This window comes from Camelus ferus, chromosome 10 (genome assembly GCF_009834535.1).
Source record: "Camelus ferus isolate YT-003-E chromosome 10, BCGSAC_Cfer_1.0, whole genome shotgun sequence".
Classification (NCBI taxonomy): Eukaryota; Metazoa; Chordata; class Mammalia; order Artiodactyla; family Camelidae; genus Camelus; species Camelus ferus.
Window position 1 is genome coordinate 21,206,750 of NC_045705.1, and position 24,776 is coordinate 21,231,525.

The 24,776-nt window shown below is 45.4% G+C and overlaps 1 protein-coding gene and 2 long non-coding RNA genes across 3 annotated transcripts in view; 1 reads left to right on the forward strand and 2 right to left on the reverse strand.

The window, feature by feature from the left end:
- The window catches only part of ABTB2 (ankyrin repeat and BTB domain containing 2), a 173,353-nt gene that overhangs the window by 121,496 nt on the left and 27,081 nt on the right, over positions 1–24,776 (reverse strand). The window lies entirely within an intron of this gene.
- Positions 1,989–16,517, forward strand: LOC116666341. The gene is made up of 3 exons (XR_004323147.1): positions 1,989–2,506; positions 15,858–15,862; positions 16,507–16,517. It is a non-coding gene; the product is annotated as an uncharacterized LOC116666341 (long non-coding RNA).
- LOC116666340 lies at positions 11,121–21,857 on the reverse strand. Its single transcript, XR_004323146.1, has 2 exons — positions 18,547–21,857; positions 11,121–17,702 (listed from the first exon to the last, which is right to left on the reverse strand). It is a non-coding gene; the product is annotated as an uncharacterized LOC116666340 (long non-coding RNA).

Genomic DNA, 24,776 nt, shown 5'->3' on the forward strand with positions numbered 1-24,776 from the left:
CGCCCATCACTCCTGATGGGGCATTTTCGGCTGCCAGCAAATGAACCCTGCCTGAGCCTTTGGGGGATGGGCCTTCCCATTTGCAAAGGGCACTTTTCCCCAGGCTCAAACTGACAGCAAGTACATTTTGGGTCCCCATGCCAAGGGCATTTTGAGTTTGCCCATCTGGGGCCCCCACTCTGCGTTGCTCTTACATTGGAACCATCTGGGTGGGGCAGCAGAATGTGGCCGAGATTGGCACCCTGGCTCCACCACTTAGCAGCTCTAAGAACCGTGATGAGCTACTTAACCTCTCTGTATGCCAGTTTGGTCTTTGTCAAATGAGAGTAGTATTACTACCTACATCTTAGAACCATTGAGAAGATTAAATGAGACCAGAATAAAATAGATTAAATGAGCCTGGCACCCAGTCGGAGCTCTCTGCCTCTTATTCATGAGGGGGGAGGGATGAAGGTAAGGGATGCAAGCACTGCTAAGGTTAAGGAAAGGGTTTCTTGTATGGCTGTTAAAAATACATTGTTTTCTTTTAGAGGAGCTATTATACAGCCCACTGCATCTAACAGCCATGCTAGCTCAGCATGAATACCTCTACATTAAGAATCATGTCACACTCTTGTTTCACAAGTCGCGGAAACCCAAATCAGACTGCATTCAGCTTTGGGTAGTGGGAGACACATTGAAGGCCTTTCAATTTCCAGAGCCATGATCAGAATGAAATGTTCTCGCACCAGGCGTTTCACATTTTAGAATTCAATTACAAAACCCTACCATTTAGCTTGTTAGGCTGGCTGCCCCACCCCAAAAAAGAGTGACAAAAGACAATCTTTATGGCCTGGCTCCAAGTTCCAGTGCTATAAATCACTGGTTATCGGATGGAGTGGAACTCATTAATATAAACGAGAAGCCTGAAAGGCACCATTAGCATGCTATTAATTTGTTTGACGATCTATGGCATGGTAAGAGCTAAAATCGTTAGGCTGGGCAATACGACGTCTCGTGCAGAAGAATAATCTGGTCCCATTAATTTTTGTCTTGGGCTTGCCAAATGTAATTGGGCAAAATCAGAGCTCATACATCTCCGCATAGCTTTTTTCATCCTTTCTTTCAGAACAAGAGAATTGGGGGTAGGGGATGAGCTCAAACTCTGGGTACCCAACAAGAAGAGGCTGTAAGTTGCAACAACCTGGTTAAGAACTGTGAGTGTTTCTACCCTTTTGTTTTCCTCTCTTTGCTCTGTATTTCTTGTTTCTTTATCATGAAATGAATGTGAATCATAAACTCTTTTCCAGTTCGGTTAACTTTACTTAAACATCTATCTACTCCATTTATTGGGAATGGAGGAGGGGAGAATCCATTCTATCCCAGTGGGTAGATATGATTGTCTCCAATCTTTGCCAGTAATGAGAGGGCATGAGGGAAGAAGAGAAGGTGGAGCAGCTTTGTCTACATCTCTGTGGTCACAGGTCTTTCTGGCCAACTGCAGGGTATTTCTATAGCCTTCCAGCCTTCAGTGTTACAGAAAAGTGACTCACAGAGTTGAAGCCCTCTGACCGTGTCCTGGTTCACCTGGGTCACTCGTGGGCAAACAGGACATCAGAGAAGAGGAAGCTGCCCACATGCTCCTGAACACACCTCCTTGCCTGTGGTTACTGCTGTTCAAAGGACACCCACCCACCCACCCCATCATGCCAGTAAATAAGTTGAAGACAAAAACCGTTTTCAGAGTTTTTCATATAATAGGATTATATGTAAGGGTCTCTGGATCTGAACTGAGTCTTCCAATGATCATCTTGAGTTCATCAAGTATTTTAAAAAATCTAAATCAATGAATGTGTACTTCTCCTGCCCATCAAAAAGCTAGCATAAAATAAGCTACAAGGATATATTGTACAACACAGGGAATATAGCCAATATTTTATAATAACTCTGAATGGAGTATAACCTTTAAAAACTAAGTCATTATGTTGTACACTTGTGACTTATATAATATTGTGCATCAACTACACCTCAATTAAAAAAAAAAAAAAGCTAGCATAAACAACAAGCTTAAGCAAACTGGTACAATCACATCTACCAACAGAGCAGGAAAGCCCAGCCTCAGAGCTGAAAGGAAGAGAAGAGGGCGAGGCCTGTGAGCTCTGCACTGTTTCAGCCCCGCCCCCGCGTACAGTCCAAAGAAAGATCCACCCCTGAGGATTCAGGGCTCTTCAGCCTCTCCTCACTGCAGAACACTTCACATTAGGAGACACTGCAACATATTTTTATGCTCAGGGCGTAAAGTTTGGCAAATATTAGAAGTATAGGGAAGAAAACTAAAATCATGTGTGTTTCCACTGCCCTGAGATAATCACCAGTAACCTACAGTCGATTTTCACACACACATGACATGTATGACGGTGTCTCTGGAACTGGGCCCTGGCACCAGCAGTTCCCTGTCTCTCCTGCCCACCGTGACTGGATAGTTTGTGAGCATTTTCCTCTGCCATCACCTTTCCTTTGAAAATGTGTCTTTGATGGCTGGATAAATCTCCCCATAGCCACGTGCTATGATTAACTTAACCGTGCTCGGATGGTGATAGGACTTTAATCTCACCCTGGCTTCTCTACTCAATTAAACTTTTATATTCCAGTCTGAAATCCATGACCAGATAGATTCAAGCCTGTCAAGGGACATTCTACTGGGGAAACTTGACAGCAGGAATTTTGCGTGTAAGTCCCCAGTATGAGAAGGCCTGCTGGGTCACAGAGGGGCTCAAGCTTCAGTCATAAAGGTTACCACGGCCTGAAATCAACCACTAGGCTGCCTGCTAGTTTCATCACCAACTTGTGCCAGTGTTCGTGTCCTTGATAAAACCTTGGAGCAGCAAACAAAGCAAGGTACTCCCTGTGACCAGCTAATGCTAAGGAGCCTGCAGCCCTCAGAAATGAGACCGCTTGAATCCTGGCACCAGAAGTCACAGTCATAAGGAGAGCTGGGACACTCCTGGCAGTTTGGTTCATTGCCCAGAAGGCATTACAGATTCACCAGGGGGTTCTGAGCTACCCAGGGGTCTGGAACTGTCAAGCCTCCAGTTGTCAACGGAACCTTACCTGTAGATCTGCAACTTGTGCTTCTCTCTGAGGGTTAAGATCAGCACCTGATAAGACACCTCCGATTCAATTTCCTGCCTCTGGTGGATTTATTCCTGATGGGTTTCATTCCCAACATTCCTGTCCTTTGATTTAAGGCAGAGGCCTCAGGACACTTTCTCAGGAGGGAACCAAACAGAGAGACCACACAGTTAGCATCTCCCTCTCCCCACAGTCCTATTGGGTTTGCAGTACTTAGGAAGATGACAGTGGTCGACTCACTCCATTGGTCAAGAGGGAGAGCCAGGAAGAGGTGCAAAGGTCACTCCCTGCGCTGAGAACTTCCTCGGAGCAGCAGCCACAGGTCAGCCAACCATCAGCCACTGACAGCTTACAAAGGCGTCCTTTCTAACTCCATCTTCCATTTTTACTAACTAGTCAAGCACGTGTTACTTCACACCAGGATAAGAGGATCAGAAACGGCTCCCCCACATCTAAGGCGATCTGGATCAATCGAAAGGAATACGTGAGTGGCACAGTGTGGAAGCTTCTTGACTAGAAGAGGAAGAGATCAAATGTCTTCTGTTTAAACTGCCAACACTAGCTCACACTCTACCCTCTGCAGTGGAGGAAATGCATTTAACACACATGAAAGCAAACATTAACACGTGAAGAAAAGAAAAATCACTGTTAGTAAACATGTAAAACTAATTTATATGCCAGCACTATTGCAAGCACTTCCTATAAATGAATTCATTTAATCTTCGTTAAGTAGGTATGATTCCCATTTCATGGATGAGAAAATAGACACAGAGGTCAAGAAACTTGTCCGTGGACACATAGCTAGGAAGTGCTGAGGCCAGGATTTGAACCCAGGCAATCCAACTGCAGAGGGCTCTTCGCCGACCACGTGGCCTGCCGACTGGCATCTGCACTGCCGTTCCCCTCAAGTGGCGTGGACCCAGAGTAAACGTGGGACAGAGTCACGAACCTTGCTCCCTGCTGGCCTTGGTCCCCGGGTGCCTCTCACGATATGCTCTGCAGGCCATTCAAGAGGTTTTCAGCAGAAGTGTTGGCCATATGTGGTTTCTGCTGTGTGCGCTGACATAACAGCCTCATTCCTGAGTAAGGTTAGGACTCCTCGGAGCAGCACCTGGGACGGCACATAAGTGCAGACCATCCACATCAGAGCACACATCTCAGGCTCCCGAAAATGTGGACTCTAAGTGAAGCCTCCACATAGGTGCCCTTGATCTAGAAGAGGTCTTTGAGAGGGGTGGGTAGAGCTCAGTGACAGAGCACAAGCTTAGCAAGCACGAGGTCCTGGGTTCAATTCCTCAGTATCTCCATTAAAATAACAATAAAATTAAAAAATTAATAACAATTTTTTTTAAAAAGAGGTCCTTGCATCTGCCAGCTGAAAATCAAAATGTTAAGCTGGGTCTCCACACTAAACTCAGCAACACACCCGAGAGACGTCTGGGGGCCCATGGGTGAATCCTTGGTGGTGTTTTCCTGGGGCGTGTGAGTGGGGAAGCCCTTGCAGGACAGGCTGCTCACTACTGCACACGTCCTCCCCCGCACACAGCCGGCCGCTTTCTCTCCCAAAAAGAAAACCTTGCAGTTTGAGGCATCACCAGGGGGGCAGTAACACTGCATGCACCTCTTTCCCAGCAAACCAAAAAAATTGAGTCAACCAGGCAGTTGAATTTTTTTTGTCTTCTGGCTGAAAATAATCTTGCACATCGTATAAGTGAATATTCTACTGGTGGCTTTGAAGCTTGGCAGGAAAAGAGTGGAGGAAGGGAATAGGAGGTTTATGATAAAGACCCGACATCTCAATAGATTTCATTCATGATGATTTCCGCCTTCAGAGACGGTTAAAGTACAGGACAAAAGGACTAGGACTTTACTTTTTTCCCCTTCCAACTTTTCATTCTGAAAATGTTCACACTTACAGAGAAATGGAAAGGACAGTACCATGAAAGCCCATGTACTCATCACCTAGATTCACCCAGTTATTAACATGCTGCCATATTTATTTTCTCTCTTTTTTGCTGAACCATTTGGAAGTTGCAGACACAAAGCCTCCTCAACTGATAATTTAGCAAGCATCGCCTAAGATGAGAGACGTTCTTCTATATAACACTGTCATTCTCAAGAATGTGAATATTGACACAAAAATATTATCTAATATTTATTTTTACATTATTTTCTTACTTCTGATACAATTATAATTAATAATATATTAATATATTATAATGTAAATATATGTACTTTGAATATAATTATTTAATTATATTTACTTCTAAGAGTCAGTAAAACTTCATTTAAATAAAATGATACAACCTGGATTCAATTAAATTGTTCAACAGAAAAATAATTCTAAAATGGACCAGAGCACACTAAGTACAGTGCCGTGAAGAAAGTAACTTTCAGATGTTGATTAAGTATTTGCAAGGTCTCAGCACCATGAATCTAAACCAAATTTCTCATTATACGACACCGTAGACCTGGCCGGAGAGAGAAGCTCCAAGAACCCGGATCCCACTACACATCTGGGAGGAGGCATTCCATTATCTGCTTGTGTTCCTGCCTTTTGCCATGCAGTGAAAGTCTTTCTGCTTTAAGAAAAGAAAGACTGGAAGGTGACTCATTTTCTTGAGTTGTCATCTTTTCCTTTTTACAAACAAGTATTATTTATAATATTTAGAAAATTCTGCTATTTGAGAGTTCGGATGAGTTCAACACATAGGAGGTGCTCAAAAGTGCTTTAATGACTGAATCAAAACTTGCTTATATGAATGAAAATGTTTTCTGTCATATCGGTAAACAAAGGATGTTGCAGCCAACATCCCCTTGCAGCTGTCTAGACAGTGAGCCCTCAGGGAACTCAGGATGGAAACAGGGTGCCTGCCATCAAGCCCTCAGCCATCACAGCCACCCCCAAGGGTGCATCCTGAGGCGACTTGGAATGGGAAAGAACAGGACAGTGGCCCTAGATAGCTAGTGCATATCAAAGGGATGATTTCAATGAACCAAGACTCCTGTATCTTCCCATACTTAGAAGAGCACTAAATTCTTTAACCTGAGATATCTGATTTTGTTTAATTAACAGTAACCTTTTGATGCTCCAACTACGTGAATTCCTATATGTCCTGGCTCCTCCCTTACCTCTTAAAACTACCTGAGAGGCTGTCTCCCGGGGTTGAAGTCCTCAGAATGTCTGCCGAATAAAGCATAATTCTCAACTTCTAGTTGTGCATATTTTTTTTCGGTCAACACTTGCTTAGTCACAGTAAGAAATGGCAGCTAACAAGCTAACAGCGTGACAGGGGACTTTAAAAAAAAAAAAATGGAAAAGGCAGAACAAAACTTCAAGCAAGACTCTAGGGGGCCATTCGGTGTGGGGCCTCCCTGAATGAATCACTTGGAACTTGGTACCCTAAGAACCCTTATATGATGATGCCCCAAATCACCCAGGCTCCCTCCTGGTGCCACCAGAATTGTTCGACAGCATCCAATGCTTGCAGTGCTTCAAAAAGTAACTGTCACTGGTCACAAACAGCACATGTCCAGAACAACAAGGTCACTTCTCTAAAATACCCCTGAGATCAGGACCAAGAAATGACCAACCGTATTCTCTCAACCGAATCACGTGTTTATCCTCAGGTCTCCCCTGATCTTGTGGGCATAACCTGCATTACCACTACATCCTAAAACTGGGATACCTCAACACTCCCTGGACCCAGAACCCAACTCTCCAGCCATCTCCACCTTCCAGCACTCAGCTACAATCAGGAAATGAAGGAGAAACGTCTGAGCCATCAACAGAAACGCCATGAACTTCACTCACGGCTCTCACAGGAAAGCTCTTCAGACGCAGACACACTTTGAGAGGCTTTCCTTTCATCCTCTCTTTGCAGACACTGATCATGCCATCTGGGTCTGATTCTTACATTATCGATGGTTACGAGTCTGGCCCCAGAGTGGACGACTCTCTAAGAGTTACAACATAGTGGCACAAAAAAGGTCAGTGTTTTGGAGTCAGTGTCTTTGGGCAAGTTACTTTACTTCTCTGAGCTTTGACTTCCTTATTCTTAAAACACAGCCTAAAACACTTTCTTGGAGGGTGTGGTGTAACAAGAGACTATATACTGAGCAGCAGGGTCATTAAGATTGTGGCTCTGGGAGTCAGACTGCCCAGGACTTGAATCCCAGCCATGCATCTTTTGCTCTGTGATCTTGAACGAGTCACTCTACTTCTCTGTGCCTCAGCCTCCTCTCCTGCAGGATGGGGATAACAACACCCCTACCTCACAGACGACCATGAGGACTATAGGGAGGACACACATGATGAGATTCGAGCACTGACGTAGAGCGAGCCCTCCATGAATGCCCATCATTACTAACCACCATCATCAGTATACGGGCAGTTCCCAACTCATCACCACCAGACACAGAACAGATACTCAGAAGAGTCTATTAGCTGAAAGGAGGCTGTCCAGGTTTTGTTTTGCAGATCATAGAATGTTTAAAGCAGCAAGAAATGACAGCTAACAGCTTTAGAAGGGCCAAAAAATGTACAAAAAGAGAAGCAGGTGTAAAAATGTAAAACAAGATTGAGTGTGGGCTCATTCAGCATTGGGATCAACTCCCGGTCACATCTTGGGGTCCCTGGGTGAATCACTCCCTCAGGACAAGCACAGTGCTGGACAAGCACTCATGTGACTACCTGAGTCATCAGGAACACGTTCGCGTCTGCTCAGCTCACTGTGTTTAAGAAAACAGGACTGTGTGAAAGGCTTTAAAATACTTAAGAAGTTTTCGTGTAATGACAAAGCGTGGGCACTTACAGGGCCCGAATGTGCAGCTATCCTGGACGACCCGCGCCCCTATGGTCTGATGGCTTGAGATTTCAAGCTTCAGAGAGATTTACTGCAAAGCGAAGGAAGCTTAAACTTCAGGCCACTTATAGAGGTCCCTTCCAGAACCCCTGGGCGTCCAGCAATGTGTTCAGATGGATATGTGTTTTCATAAAATTTGACCAAAGATTAATCACATCAGTAGGAACTCCTATCTCTTCCCACTCCAAATGATCCTCCTTTACACGTCCCCAGGTGTTAGGGGGGCATTTCTGGAGTTGGTTGAAGGGAAGTTGAATTGGGGGTACAGTCAGTTGGTTTTAGTGGTTAGTAAGCAGGCACTTCCACATACAGCTAATATATCACTAACCATCCCAGTGCACCCATGACACCTAGAAGTCAAACGTGTCCTGACATGAGGGGACAGGTCATATCAAGACACAAATGTCTGCTACAGTGCTCACACCAGAAGCACGTGGGGAGTGGAGAAGGAATGAAGCCCAGAACACAGGGAGCCAAGCTCGGCTGCGGAAAATTCTTCCACATCTCACCGCTCCTTAAATGAAAGAAATGTGATCACCATGTCCCCAAATTTGACAATAATCCTATAAAATCCTGGACACCACCGACAATGAGTTACAAAGCCAAAATAAAGTGATAAAAGAAAAACACAAATTTTTGATGATCTCTTCTAAAGAAAAGGCTAAATTATTCCCATAGAAAATAGTATAGAATCCTTGTCACATGAAAAGGTTACTGAAACCAAAAAATGTGGGGAAAAGTACTGTCAAGGTGTGCCAGGCAGTTAATGAAATGATTTTTCTGGATTTTGTGACATGTGTGCTTTTGAAAATGTGTTGTACAATTTTTCTCATTCCAAATAAATCTTCACTTGTGATTTTGGATTCTTTTTCTTAACTGGATAAACTTCAGATCTCACAGAACCTGGATTGCCCCTGACCATGGAAGAGTGTGAGCTTGATCCTGAGACGAATTAACTGCGTGGTTTGAGAAGCCCCTCCCTCCACCCCACTGTGTCTCTACTCTCCTCCCTAAAAGAGGGATAAGCACGGTGTGTGTCTCATGCTTGTCAATGAAATGAAAGAAGGTCTAGAAAGGGCTGAGAGCCAGGAAGGACTGTGAAGCAGTACCTTTAAACACGGCTGATGATTTTCAAGTCCTTATCCTCAGATCGGTTATCCAACTTGTTATTTACAACTTTATTTAGACATCTCATAGATACTCCATTCTTGGCATGTCCCAACCCTTGTTCTCTCCCTGTGTGCACCCCCACCAACCCATTAAAGTTTCCACAGCTACCCTTATGTGAATGCCAGAAACCCAAGTCCTGACTGACCAGTCCTTCCCCTCTCAACACTTCCAGCATCCAATCCTAAATCTGTCACTGTGGTGTTCTTCAAACCACCTACCTCTCTACCTCACACCTCCTATGCCACCTTAGTCCCAGCTTGCTCACCTCACCTGGAACACCCCATAGTCTCCACACACAGTCTCTTTCTCACACCCCCATCCCCTCCAAGTACACCCTCCAGCCAGAGCAAGCCTTTCCTTCAAGGCAGTTCTCTGCGCACGTCAATCTCTCCCTCGGGGTAAATACCACAATCTTCAGTGGTGCCTATCTCCCTAGAAGATTGAATCCTGCACTCAGCTTCAGCCACTCCAGTCGGTAAGTCCTGACTTCTTTGTGCCTCAGGGCCCTCACACATGCTGTTCCCTTTCCCTGCACACCCTTCCCCTCAAGCACCAGCACTCTGCCTAGTCAAGTCCTCCTGCTCAGAGTCTGGCCCCAGGACCCTTGCCTGAACCTGCTGGGTCAGGCTCCCGTGTTTCAGATGGCATGTGGCTCTCCTCCAGGGAGAGGGCCGTACTGTGGTTATGCTGTTAAATGCACGTCCCCACCATTAACCCTGCTGACTGTCATCCAGCCCTTCCACATCCGCAGTCCCTAGCACAGCTCCCCACACACAACACTCAAAGATAGCTCTTAGAACAAACGTGCTCAGAGGTGTAATAGTTATGGAAGGGAGGCAATTCCTCATGGGCCCTCTTTTCAGCCCAGGTCCTGAAGGAGGATACCAGTCTGACTCAGGATGACACAGTCTTGAGGGAAGCCACATGGAAAGGTCATTTCTCCATTCCCAAGGGCTGCACACACCCCTCCCACTGCCCTCTGTTTCTGACTTTCTGTGTCTTGTGAGAAGTCCTGCTTCTTAACTCTCTGCCTGCCAGCGTGCTCGGGGACCCTGCACTTCATCCCAAGTGGCTCCTGGCAGGCCTCACGCACACCCTGTTCTGTCAGGCCCCGGAAGGGCTGCCTCGGGCTGCTGAGAGCTGCGACCATCGAGGTGAGTCTGGACAGGAACACAGCACTTCCAAACCCAGAGAGGCATGCTGCAAGTGCTTCTAAATTTATCTGCCGCCGGATGGTCTAGAAATACCGAAGGTGACGCTGAATCCTGCAAGTACCAGAGTGGCTCGGACAAGACCTCCTCGGCCCTCATGGTTCCCCCTTGATCCAAACCAACCCAAATCAATTTACTGTAAAAGAAAACCTTACGTCCCCAATGCACATGAAGCTTTATGCCAATTTCTCAGCCTCTCCCTGAAACCAGATTAAAGCCAAGACCCTCAACTAAGCAGAAATTTGGGAGCTGGCACTGACATTTTAATTGAGAAAGAGAACATTTCTTCCAGGGATAGTGGCTAAGGTTGCTCTCTCGGGCTGAGTATTTAAAAAAAAATTTTTTTTGTTTTTAAATAAGGTATCCATTTTCAATGGGAGGCCATTACTGAGACACAGCCCTGGTTGCTAGCGTTCTGCCTCAGGGTGAGTCCACTACTGCTGGTTTGGGAGGAAGCGGGAAGGAGGGAACAGTCTACTACCACCCTCTGCGGAGACGGGTCCGCTGGCCGTTCACGCAGAGAAAGTGACTCACAAGCTGGTTCTGCCTGGAAACGCATCTTCAAACAGACGGAGCACATCCAGATGGGCCCCAAACAGTCCCCTGTTTAACTTAACACTGGAATCCCAGGAGAACCCATGTTCTCCGCCCATTTCCAGAGGGTCTCTGAGGTGAGAAACAGTGGCCTTGCGGTCAGAAGCTTCTGGTTCAAATCTCCAAAATGAGGCAGGCTTTCTCAACTCCGACCGGGGGTGGTAACCACCTGGAGGGGGCTGCCATGGGGAAGACAGGAAATGAACGGCAGACACTGCACAGGGCTGGACAGGTATTTGCTGCATCGGAACCTAGTCTCTGGCTTTGGTTTCCAATAGAGTGTTTGGTACCTTACAATTTCTAGACCAAAGAGACCACTCCAAAATGTTCCCTATACCCAACTGGTTTGCAGTCCTCAGAGTTCTTTCAACTGATCTATGAAAAATAAGCCTCCCCCAAAATATTCCTTTGTCTCAGACTATGCTTAATAGCAGTAGCAACTAACATGTTTTGAGCAGTTACCATATGCCGTGAGCTATGTAAGTGTGTTTTGTGCATGACATTCAGTCCCCTGAGCAGTCCTGTGTCACGGCTTCTATTCTTCTCATTTTATAGGAGGAAACAGCCACAGAGAGTAACTTGTGTTAGGTTGCAGAACTAGCAAGTGTCAGAGCTGGGCCTCAAACACAAGTGTAAGTGATTCTAAAACCCACGTTCTTTAAAACAACAACAACATTTTCTTAGTGAGATACACACTTTAAAATCAAATCTGTATCCTTGATTTGGAATGCTCCAGGGGCTGAAAGGGTTAACAAGAGCTCGCTATCCGTGGGGTAATGTGTACGGGAGCCCCTGTGCATTTTCTTGCTAGAGAGATTCTGGAGCTTTCTGCGGAGTGAGGTCGGCATCTGGAGAGCAAGCTGGCCGGCAGTGGGAGGGGAGTGAGAGGGTGATCAGACCTCCTCGCAGGCACTCTAGAGGGCTGGCTCGCAGACAGATCACCCTATTGGTTGGCTCCTGTGCACCCCAGCTGTCTCCTGGGGAGGATGTGGTCTAACCACATTCTTTCAAGTGTCTGGTAGCTCCTTGCCGGCCACCTAGCTCCAAAGTAAAAGAGCCAGCACCTGAGCGGCAGCCTGTGTCACACTCACTCACCGGAGAAGCCCCATCCCCTGCCCCAGTGGGGCCAGCGCTTCCTGATTAAGTCAAGGCCCTGCCTTCCCTTGTAAACAAGCTAGTCATTGTAACCAGGAGCATCTGACCAGTGAGTGTCTGGAGAAGTCATCCCAAACCCCCAGAGAGACAGCAGAGGTTGGTACCACACTCACAGACCTGGGCAGTGGTATCAGCCGTCCCATGTTAAGTGGGAGAGATGCCACTGTCAGGACTCACCTGCCTCCATTCCTTCCTCCGTGAAACAGGGTTAACAGTGGGACTTTGCACATCTATAGCATGATGAGTTAATATGTGCAAAGCCCTCAGAAGAGCGCCTGTGCACATTTAACACTCATCAAGTGCTGTTGGCTATTGTTACTACTATGACTGCCCCAGGATGAGGAGCAAGAATTCATAGATTCACTATGTAAAAACCTCAACCCCCACTGGCCTCGGAGAGGGACTTACCCCAGCACCGCCTACGGAAGACAAAGCTGAGTTCTCCTCCAAGCTGGGGGCACGGCCAGCGCGGCAGTGACTGACTAAACACGCTCAGAAACAGAGAGGGCTTGAGGTCCCCAAATTTACAACAGCAAAAGGCAGGGGCTGATGCCAGTGAGAGTGATGATGGAAAATACTGCCTGGGATATTCTCATGCATGTGGCTTTGTTAAATTCTTTGATATCTAGCATCCCAAACTTAGCAAGGGCACCCTAGAGGGCCAGGGAAGACTGGATGGACAAGTATTCCACATGCCCTGAGGTCTCATGGACCAGCTGATCCCACCAGACTTTGAAGCTGTTCTTCTTGGATAAACTGAGACAGAAGAGAGACTTCTGCAATCTGCTCAGGGAGTGATGAGTGGATCTGAGGTTATACTTCAACCTCAGTGAAGTCAGGGACCATGTATTTTCTTTTTTTGTTTCCCCCCTGTTTTGCTTCTTTTTCTGAACCCAGGACCTCGTGCACAATGAGCACATGCTGCACCACTGGGCAATACCAGCCACCCCCCATGTATTTTTTTTAATGAAGTGTCTATGCTCCAGTCTGGTCCAGGGCCTGGCACAGAGTGTGTTGGCAGTCACTAGGGGCTACCATAACAAAATACCACAGACCGAGTGGCTTAAACAGCAGAAATTTATTTCCTCTCAGTTCTGGAGGCTGGGAAGTCCAAGAGCAAGGCTCAGCAGGGTTTGGTCTCTAGTGAGTGCTCTCTTCCTGGCTCACAGGTGACTGCCTTCTTGCCGTGTCCTCACAAGGCAGATCTCATTCTCTGCCTCATTCTCGCTGTCTGTCTCTCATTCTCTCTCTTCCTCTCTGTGTGTCTCTCATATTCTCTCTCTCTCTCTCTTCCTCTTATAAGGCCACCAATCCTATCAGATTAGGGCCCCACCTTTATGGCCTCATTTAACCTTACCAACCTTCTAAAGACCAGTATCTCCAGACACAGTCACACTGAGGGTTAGGGCTTCGACATACGAGGTGGGGGCGGGGGGAGGCTCCCAATTCAGTCCATAGCATATGTGTTCAATAGTATTTGTTGCATGAAGAAAGGAGTGACTAGACAAAGCCATCCAGATGTGTGAGTCTTCAAGGGCCTGTAATGTGTGGCACACTGTGCTCCACTGGATGGTTCTCACTGGAATGGAGGACGCTGAGGCTAAGCCGGCAGTGTCTCCGCGGCCCCCGGACTCCTAGCTGGTAGTGGCGGAGCCCAGCCTTCACCCCAGATATCCATCCCTGGTGCCTGAATCCTCTTGGTGAGACTGGCTACGTGACTTATGGGGCCCAGGGCAAAATGAAAATGGAGGGCCCATCATTCAAAAATTGTTAAGAATTTCAAGACAGTGACAACAGGCCGTTGAGCTAAGATCCCCATGAGACCCCACAGGTGGCATGCCCGTGAGGCCGGCTCTGCCTCCAGGGGCTGATGCCGAGAAGCCAAGGGCGAAGCGGAGCTGACAAGGCATCATCAGCCCTGTAATGGTCCCAACTTTCCTTTTGCCAAGTTCCAGCCCATCTCTCCGAACGACTTCTCCAGAAAGGCGGCCACGTATTATCTTACCCTCCTTTCAAAAAAGAAGGCCGGAAAATTCCCTGCCAGAAGACTTCGAAATTCCACATTAAAAGGAGGCCTGCACTTGGGCGAGTCTGTCTTCTGGACACAGTCTGCATCTGCTTGAGGCCACGTGAGAGGCAGACACTCTATCTGTGGAAACAGGCTCGCCTGGCATTTGGAAACCTAAGTGGGACCAGATCCTTGGTTGAGGAGCCCCAATTACCACAGAGCGAGTGTCCTGATTAAAACCACTGGCCTGAGGTTCCTGGATTTCACTGAGTAAACACACCCAGTTCAGGCTGACTGATTTCTGCTGATGGAGAGAAATGAGTATCTGAAATCACCTGTGCCCAGGGCCTTCCTGACCCAGGCTCTGAGGGGTCTGGGACTGGGCTCCCTGAGGTTCAAAAGCCCATCCCTGGGAAACTGTGAAATAAACACTTTTGGGGGCGGCCAGAAAGCTCTGGGGAATACAGCCCCAGATACTCATGCAGAGGAGTGGAAACAATTAGGCTGATGCCAGGGACGAGTTCTGGGTTCCTGTTCTCCCCCTTCTCCCCATTCAGCGCCCTCCTCCCCCATCTCGGCTCCTCTGCCCCAGTCACAGGTCTCCCACAGCCGCGGCAGCCGCAGCAGGGAGGCGGAGGTGCACCCAGGCCGGCCAAGGCCCTGCGCCTTTTCCTCACCGTGAGTTCAGTTCTGAAGTGCCCAGGAGTCCTCGAATTCAATTTCCCTTTTCATATTAGAAATGGCAGGAGCAGCTATCCTTCATGGTTTAGATCATCTTTCATGATGGGATCTCAGTGTTTCTGACACATAGACAGAATCCTAAAATGCCAGGGCTGGTCAGTCCCTTTCCAGAGAAGGGACCCGCAGTGGCATAAGATAATTGGTCCCAGGCCAGCTTACACAGCAATTTCTAACCACCCAATGTCAAGCTGCTAGTTAAACATTTGCAATGAAAATTTAAAGGGAAGAAAAGAAATGCCTTACTTTGTCCTAACACTTGATGTCACCAGAACCAACTTTGGGACCAATTGGCCACATTTGTTAGAACAAGGCTAAAAATGTTGTTGTCATTCTGCTTTACCGGCCCAGGAGGATGGAAACACTGTTCCAGACTCTGAAGGGTGCTCCCTGGGGCAGGGCATGCAATCAACTCTCAGTGAGGGCATCCGACACGAGGCTGTGTCCTGCGGTCAACCCCAGACTCTGTCCATCGCTTGTCACATGGGTATTTGAAAAGTTGAAAACTGCTCCCTTTTATCCTTTTTGGGAAGCAAGGATACTCTTTGGATTAACTCCTACATTCTGCTCATTTGCTCCCCCAAAACCCACAGGCTTAAGTCAGTGACCAAGGGCAAACATGTGTTTGCCACAAATATTTCATCATCAACTACAAACATACCAGGGGGGGTGGTGAAAACAGCACCACCAAGTGACTGTTTCCACTGGTGCCACCGAAACCCAGCTTTACAGACCATCTGTGAGCTTCAGAATATACATACATAGATACAGATGTATATCAGATACATAGATACAGATATACATCAGACATATAGATACAGATATATAGTTTTTTTTAAGAAAATATAGTGTGTACTAGAATGTGACAAAATGTGATAAAACTATAACAGTAACAACCACAGACAAAAAATCTCCAAGAATAAAGCTGGGCTGGGCCTGTCCTACTGGACTACGTCTCGGGCAGACTGAGGACCTAGGTGTGCCTAAGGCAGCAGTGGGGCTGAGGACATGTGAGCAGATTATGACACAGTGTCCACTCTCCACACATGGATGACCTCCTTGGGGGAAGCTCAGGAAGGCACATGGGAGAGAAAGAGCTGGGCAGAACACTCGGGCCCGATCAGCATTAACTCCAGAATTCTGATGCAGGAGGAATTCACCGCAGGAGAGGCATAAAAGGCTGTTTGCATCTCCACCCCTAGCAGGCGACCCCAGAGAAACTCCAATCAGAAATGCACAGAAGGATCCTTGGTGCTTCAGAGTAGGTTTTTGGATGTTTAATAAAAACTCGCCCTGTCCTGTGCAGGTTAAACATGTGAGGCTTGTCTCTGCTCTGCGTTGGCCTGAGGAGGCCTAGCTCAGGTGATCCTTGCCCTCTGTTCAGCTCCCTCTGTTCAGACCACCATTCCAGTCACCAGTGCGTTGCTCACAGGCCTGTCCACCCTGGAAACTGCAATCTTCCTGTGGGCAAGGGAGCTGGGACGTGTGTCCTCTCCCCTACACTGCGTTCCTACCTCCCACGACAGCACGCGGCCCACAGATGGCTTGATGAGTAGGCACTGACTAGGAGAGCAAAGGCAGCCGGGAATAGTAAGGGGAATTATTCATCAGCAAGATTAAGAATCACTGATTTTGGGGCGAGGGTACAGCTCAGCGGTAGAGCGTGTGCTTAGTGTGCATGAGGTCCTGGGTTCAGTCCCCAGCATTTCCATTTAAAAAAAAAAGAAAATCTCTGATTTTAAAGACAACCAGAGACCACCCTGAGAAGTCACACCCCAACACTTTCCCAAGAAGGAAACATGGGCTCTGAGGGGTCAGGGGGCTGGTGATGGTCACTCAGCCAGCTGCTGGCAGAGCCAGGACCTGACTCCGAGTCTCAGCCTCTAAGTACACAATGAAGCAGTCATCAAAATCCAACTTAGATTTCTGGGCAGTCCAAAAGAAGGCGGTTTTACTAGATTGTGAGTCACAAAGTAAATACAGAGTCCAAAAGCCCAGGGGATTGTTTTCTATCTAGTGCCAGCTGAGGAGTCAGAACTCGGTGTTCTAAGTCGGGAGGTGACCCAGAATGTGATAAGGATCCAACATGCCACTCTCAGGTCTTTCCAAGTCATCCATAAAACCCACTGCTTAGAGAAACAAGGCATCTTGATGAAGGAATAACAAGAAGTATCATCTCATGGTAAAGAAAGAAGCTGGCATGACTTTCAAAGGACCGCCCCAGTTATTAGCCTGAGTCAGCTATACACCAAAGGCACCTCTCTTCCACCCAACATTCCAGAGCCCGAGACCAGCACCTGCCTTAGGAAGAGGAACAGCAAAGGCTCCTGCAGCTGGGAACATCTTGTCACCCCGCAGAGTAACAGGATCAGCACTGGAGTAGAGACCACCCCGAACTCCAGGAGCAGGCGACAGGCGAGCACAGTGCAGTGAAGTTCCATTGCCTGACCCTGGCAGACAGGAAGCCTTGGTCCAAGCTGCCACAATCCCACTGACTTCAGGTGGTCCCTCCACTGCCACTAAATGGAGGTCACAGAGTCCTCAGCGAGGCTCATTTTAGCTTTCTTCCATCCTTGTCACAGAGGAGCAGACCCAATCAGGACCAGCTGATGCCTGGGCTGGCCAGTGTCTAGGAGGCAAGGCAGGGAAAACAAATTCAAGACAGCTCAAAGGCAAGGATGGGCTGCGGGCAAGAAGCAAATGACCAATACACACCAGGTAGTTGCCATGCTGCCATCTTTGGGAAGTCATTAACATGGTGGGCTCTGTAGTTAGCCAGACCTGGGTTTGAACCCCCTCACCATCACTCATCACCTTAATGACAGTTATTTAACCTCTCAGTTTCATCATCTGGAAAATGAGACACCACTTCTTCTTAGACAACAGGTATATTACAGCATGTTAATACGTATAAAGAATTTAGCCCAGCATCTGGAACATAGTAATCTTTTAATACATGTTACCTAATTTTATTTTTATCCTTAACACATAGCTCATTCCCTGAGATCTCTATCCACAGAGCTGGACCTGATTCAATGTCAATCTCCCCTGTGAATGTGCAAAGGTGATCCAAACAGGAATTCGTTCTAGCTTTGGAAGACACTGATGTTTTCATCTGAGGAAGGAGATTTTCTTTCTTAAGAATGTTAGACATGGGCTAACAATGAAACATATCCTGGACAAGCCATGTCAGAAGACAGGGTCCTAGAAATGCACTCAGTGGCTGCAGCAGTCTAGCGGATGGTGAGAAATTGTCCCTGGACGATACCCAAGTTGAAAGGCCATGGGCCATCTATCCTCCCCGTGGGTGTAGAGACTGATGACAATAGGTCACTTGAACGGATATGCCTCATTACAGCAGTCTTTTCTCCAAAGCAGAGTACAACCTAGAAACCCAAGGGGTCACTTTTGGTAGATTGAGTTGAGTCCTTTTCCCATTCACTCGCCTTACTGTCACCAAGTACTTATTCCACGAACACCATGTGTCCACATGAGGGGGTGGCCAAGTTCTACCTTTATTTCCCCTGGGCAAGCCCTGCTTGCTGCCTTCCCTCTCCTGAGGACACCTCACTCCATTAGCAAGCGGCACATGCAAGCTTAACCAGTCTCTAACACAGTTTTTATCTTTCTTGTAGCTATGTGCACTAAAATCTTCCCTTGAAGTTTTACTTTGCGCTATTTAGAGAGGTTTTACCTTGGGTTAAGTTTTGCAAGGAGAGAAGGAACATGCTTCCCATTCCACAGAATTCAAATCTTCATAAATGTTTCTGGACAAATCACAGAGAGCACTGTGTCAGGAGTCCAAAGGAAAAGGAGAAATATTAACCAACCAACTTGAAAAAACAAAGACAGAGAGGTTTAAGCAGGAGAACAAGCATAGAGTATGGAGGTCAATTCCCCTTTTCTGCTGCAAAGAAAATTAAAAGCTATTAGGGATGATTTTTCTTTTTCTAGAAAGAAGCCTGTGAACTGGATGTAGGTATCACTGGGATGCTCCTGGGTGTAAAACAACAGCAAAAAGCTCACAGAGTGACTTAAACAGTACGGGGCATTATCATCGCATAAAGCGTCATCCTCGGGAGGGTGGTTTCAGGCGTGGTTAGTTCTGTGACTCAACACTGTCATCAAGGACCCAAGCTATTTCCTTTTTACCCCGAGGTCTGCAGCAGGATGGTGGGTTCTTTTTCCTGCAGTCATGAGATGGTGGCTGCAACAGCTCCAGACACCCCCTTGTGACATCCAAAAGTCTGAAAAGGTGACCCCAAACTTGGGTCATTCCTTTAAGAGAGGAAAACCTTCCCAGAAACCCCACCCAGCAGGCTTCCCTCAGTGGCCTGAACTGGGTCACAGGCCCATCCCTCAGTCAGTCACTGTCAGGGGGACAAGAGCCACAGCTGGCAGGACAGTCAGGACTCACTGCTGGGCCAGGAGGGAAAGCCTGGACTCATACTGCACATGGTTTCTGACTCCTGAGCAGAGCTATAGCTCCGTCAGCAAGAACAAAGGATGGGGCAGGGGTTTCAGATGTCGGTTTGGGAGACAATCCAACAACATCTACAGTAGTTCACGGTCCTCTGGGGCTCCTAACAATTTAAACTACATACCGGGCCAGAAAGGCATGCGAAAACCATCCCACTAGTGCAGGTCTGATGTCAAATACCTTTCTCTTTGTGCTCATCATGAAAACACATTTGGGTTAACAACAATTTACAACGTGTGGACCTTTGGAATTCGATTCAAACTAACCAACTCATATCAGACAGTTCTGAAGCAAGCAGATAAATATGAATATGGACTAAGTCCTAAGTTAGATGAAGGAATTATTATCATTATGAAAAGGGCACTGTGATAAATGTGAGAAATTACATTAGCATATAAGGAAATCCTGATTTTTTTTTTTAAGGATGCACACGAAGTATTCAGGGGGTAAAATATCATGACATCTGGGATTTGCTTTAACCTATTTCAGACAAATAAAGAGATGAAGAAAGAGTCAAGCGTTGAAATCTGAGTGATGGATATATAGTTGTTCATTACATAGGTCCCTACCTTTTTTAATGTTTGAAAATTTTTCAAAATAAAAAATTGAGGGGGGCATATAGCTTAGTGGTAGAGCACATACTTAGCATGCATGAGGTCCTGGGTTCAATCCCCAGTACCTCCATAAAAAAACTAATAGTAAAATAAAATAAATTAAAAATTTTTTTTAATTTTAGAAGTATTTAGTAAGTAAGGTATAATATCCCTGATTTTGCTCTCTGAACACTTACCATACTTTTAAGCTGTTCCTCCCCAAAGCCCTTTGGACCTCTTCTTCCATCTCCCTGGACTGTTTTCCCCCAATTTTGTCATTACAGTCGGCCTTCAGTATCCATGGATCAAAAATGTTCAAAAAAATTAAAATTTCAGAAAGTTTCAAAAACCGTATCTTGAATTTGCCACACTGGAAACTATTTACACAGCATTTCCATTGTTTTACGTATTATAGTAATCTAGAGATGATTTAAAGTACACTGGAGAATGTGGGTAGGTTATATGTAAATACTACATCATTTTGTATAAAAGACTTGAGCATCTTTAAATTTCGGTATCCACGGTGGGGTCTGGAATCAACCCCCTGTAGACACTGAGGGACGACTGTACTGGCTCCTTCTCACAGTCAGGCCTCTGACCACATGTCACCTTCTCACATCGGCTTAACCTGCCCTGCAGTCCTTCTCTAACTCAGTCTGATTTTGTTGTGGTGGTGGCTTAACACTCTCACCACTCCCTGAGGTTAGCTTACTTGTCTCTTTACTAGCTATTGTCTATTCCTTGCATCTAGAACATCTCCATAAGAGTGACCTAATATATCTGTACAATCTTTCCCCAGGGCCAAGTCAGCACCAGGCTTAGAGAAGGTACTCAACTATTTGAATTTGAACTCTCTTCTTAAAAACCTTTACCAATGCTGAGCAGAACGATTACCATTTAATGAACAATGTCCATATATTCTTATTTAATCATCACAATAATCCTATGAGGGCAGGTAATACTGTTAAAATCCAAGGCTTGTTTATCCTCTACATCCAAGGTGACACACACCTGACAGACCCGCTTCCAGCCTGTCCCTGGACCCATGACAGATATCACCAGTAGATCCCCAAATTCCTTCTACCAAGACTGGATTCAACACAGTGGTCCAGGCAGTGATTGTCACTAGATTAGATTTGGTCCATGAGGTGGTATCTACTTGCCATTTCCACTTAGGTCTTGTAATTAAAAGGCAGGTGCCTGTGTGACAGTCACTCCTCCAATAGTTCTCTCTGGGGTCCATTCCTGCCTCTTTAGGAAATGCAAAACCTAAGGCTCCAAATAAACCTCAGCCTGGGTGAGTGATACTGCCAGGCCACTGGATCAGCCTCCAGAAGGTTATTAAATAGCAGAGCCCAGCTGCCAATGTCCTCTGAGGCTTGGCATGCAAGGAAGGGCTCCCTGGTGGGGACCACTGGCTGTCCCTGTCAGTTACAGATCAGAATTTCCAGCTCTGCTACTCTTCAGCTTCCCACAGCACCCTGCCAAAAAAGCACAAGGATGCACAAAAACCAAAAGCAGGAGTCAGGAGGCCCACATCCAGCCCCGGCTCTGCCTCTCCTGGTGTGCCTCTGGGCAGGCCGCTTTGCCGCCTCCCACCTCAGATTCCACATCTGAAAAGGGCACCACTTAGGCCACATTTAGAGTCCCTGTCAGTCCTAACCTCAGATTCAAGGTCCATCTTCAGAGCTTTGGTATTATGTGCATTAACCCTTGGCACAGAGAAGGTCCCGTATCAACGTTTACGGGAGGATGGGAAAGTTTGGAAACAAAGGAGCCTCTGAAGTGGACCATCACTGAGCCCCAGCAGAAGTTCTTTTTTTTTTTTTTTTCTTAACATTTTTTATTGATTTATAATCATTTTACAATGTTGTGTCAAATTCCAGTGTTCAGCACAATTTTTCAGTTATTCATGGACATATACACACTCATTGTCACATTTTTTTCTCTGTGAGTTATCATAACATTTTGTGTATATTTCCCTGTGCTATACAGTGTAGTCTATTCTACATTTTGAAATCCCAGTCTATCCCTTCCCACCCTCCACCCCTGGTAACCACAAGTCTGTATTCTCTGTCTGTGAGTCTATTTCTGTCCTTTATTTACGCTTTGTTTCTGTTTGTTTGTTTTTGTTTTTGTTTTTTAGATTCCACATATGAGCGATCTCATATGGTATTTTTCTTTCTCTTTCTGGCTTACTTCACTTAGAATGACATTCTCCAGGAGCATCCATGTTGCTGCAAATGGCATTATGTTGTCAGTTTTTATGGCTGAGTAGTATTCCATTGTATAAATATACCACATCTTCTTTATCCAGTCACCTGTTGATGGACATTTAGGCTGTTTCCATGTTTTGGCTATTGTAAATAGTGCTGCTATGAACATTGGGGTGCAGGTGTCATCCTGAAGTAGATTTCCTTCTGGATACAAGCCCAGGAGTGGGATTCCTGGGTCATATGGTAAGTCTATTCCTAGTCTTTTGAGGAATCTCCATACTGTTTTCCATAGTGGCTGCACCAAACTGCATTCCCACCAGCAGTGTAGGAGGGTTCCCCTTTCTCCACAGCCTCTCCAGCATTTGTCATTTGTGGATTTTTGAATGACGGCCATTCTGACTGGTGTGAGGTGATACCTCATTGTAGTTTTGATTTGCATTTCTCTGATAATTAGTGATATTGAGCATTTTTTCATGTGCTTTTTGATCATTTGTATGTCTTCCTTGGAGAATTGCTTGTTTAGGTCTTCTGCCCATTTTTGGATTGGGTTGGTTTTTTTTTCTTATTGAGTCATATGAGCTGCTTATATATTCTGGAGATGAAGCCTTTGTCGGTTTCACTTGCAAAAATTTTCTCCCATTCCGTAGGTTTTCTTCTTGTTTAATTTCTGGTTTCCTTTGCTGTGCAGAAGCTTGTAAGTTTCATTAGGTCCCATTTGTTTATTCTAGCTTTTATTTCTTCTAGGAGAAAATTTTTGAAATGTATGTCAGATAATGTTTTGCCTATGTTTTCCTCTAGGAGGTTTATTGTATCTTGTCTTATGTTTAAGCCTTTAATCCATTTTGAGTTGATTTTTGTATATGGTGTAAGGGAGTGTTCTAGCTTCATTGTTTTACATGCTACTGTCCAGTTTTCCCAACACCATTTGCTGAAGAGACTGTCTTTATTCCAATGTATATTCTTGCCTCCTTTGTCAAAGATGAGTTGACCAAAAGTTTGTGGGTTCATTTCTGGGCTCTCTATTCTGTTCCATTGGTCTATATGTCTGTTTTGGTACCAATACCATGCTGTCTTGATGACTGTAGCTCTATAGTATTGTCTGAAGTCTGGGAGAGTTATTCCTCCAGCCTCTTTCTTTCTCTTCAGTAATGTTTTGGCAATTCTAGGTCTTTGATGGTTCCATATGAATTTTATTATGATTTTTTCTAGTTCTGTGAAATATGTCCTGGGTAATTGGATAGGGATTGCATTAAATCTGTAGATTGCCTTGGGCAGTGTGACCATTTTAACAATATTGATTCTTCCAATCCAAGAGCATGGAATATCTTTCCATTTTTTAAAGTCTTCTTTAATTTCCTTCATCAATGGTTTATAGTTTTCTGTGTATAATTCTTTCACCTCCTTGGTTAGATTTATTCCCAGATATTTTATTACTTTGGGTGCTATTTTAAAGGGGATTGTTTCTTTACTTTCTTCTTCTGTTGATTTATCGTTAGTGTAAAGAAATGCAACTGATTTTTGAACGTTAATTTTGTAACCTGCTACCTTGCTGAATTCTTCAATCAGCTCTAGTAGCTTTTGTGTGGACCTTTTAGGGTTTTCTATATATAGTAACATGTCATCAGCATATAATGACACTTTTACCTCTTCTTTTCCAATTTGGATCCCTTTTATTTCTTTCTCTTGCCTGACTGCTGTGGCTAGGACTTCCAGGACTATGTTGAATAGGAGTGGTGATAGTGGGCATCCTTGTCTTGTCCCAGATTTTAGTGGGAAGCTTTTGAGTTTTTCACCCGTTGAGTACTATGCTGGCTGTAGGTTTGTCATATATAGCTTTTATTATGTTGAGATATGTTCCCTCTATACCCACTTTGACGAGAGTTTTTATCATAAATGGGTGTTGAATTTTATCAAATGCTTTTTCTGCATCGATTGAGATGATCATGTGGTTTTTGTCCCTTTCTCTTGTTGATGTGATGTATTACATTGATTGATTTGCGTATGATGAACCAGCCTTGTGTCCCTGGGATGAACCCCACTTGGTCATGATGTATAATCTTTTTTATGTGTTGTTGGATTCTATTTGCTAAAATTTTGGTGAGGATTTTGGCGTCTATGTTCATCAGTGATATTGGCCTATAATTCTCTTTTTTTGTAGTGTCTTTGCCTGGTTTTGGTATCAGGGTGATGGTGGCTTCATAGAATGAGTTTGGGAGTATTCCCTCCTTTTCAATCGTCTGGAAGAGTTTGAGAAGGACTGGTATGAGTTCTTCTTCGTATGTTTGGTAGGATTCCCCGGTGAAGCCGTCCGGTCCTGGACTTTTATTTGTAGGGAGGTTTTTAATTGCTATTTCTATTTCCTTTCTAGTGATCGGATTGTTCAAGTGTTCAGATTCTTCTTGATTCAGTTTTGGTGGACAGTATGTTTCCAGAAACTTGTCCATCTCCTCTAGGTTATCCAGTTTGGTTCCATATAGTTTTTCATAATATTCTCGTATGATATTCTGTATTTCTATTTTGTTTGTTGTAATTTCTCCATTTTCCTTTCTTATTTTGCTAATTTGTGCTCTCTCTTTTTTCTTCTTTGTGAGTTTGGCCAGAGGTTTGTCGATTTTATTTATTTTTCAAAAAACCA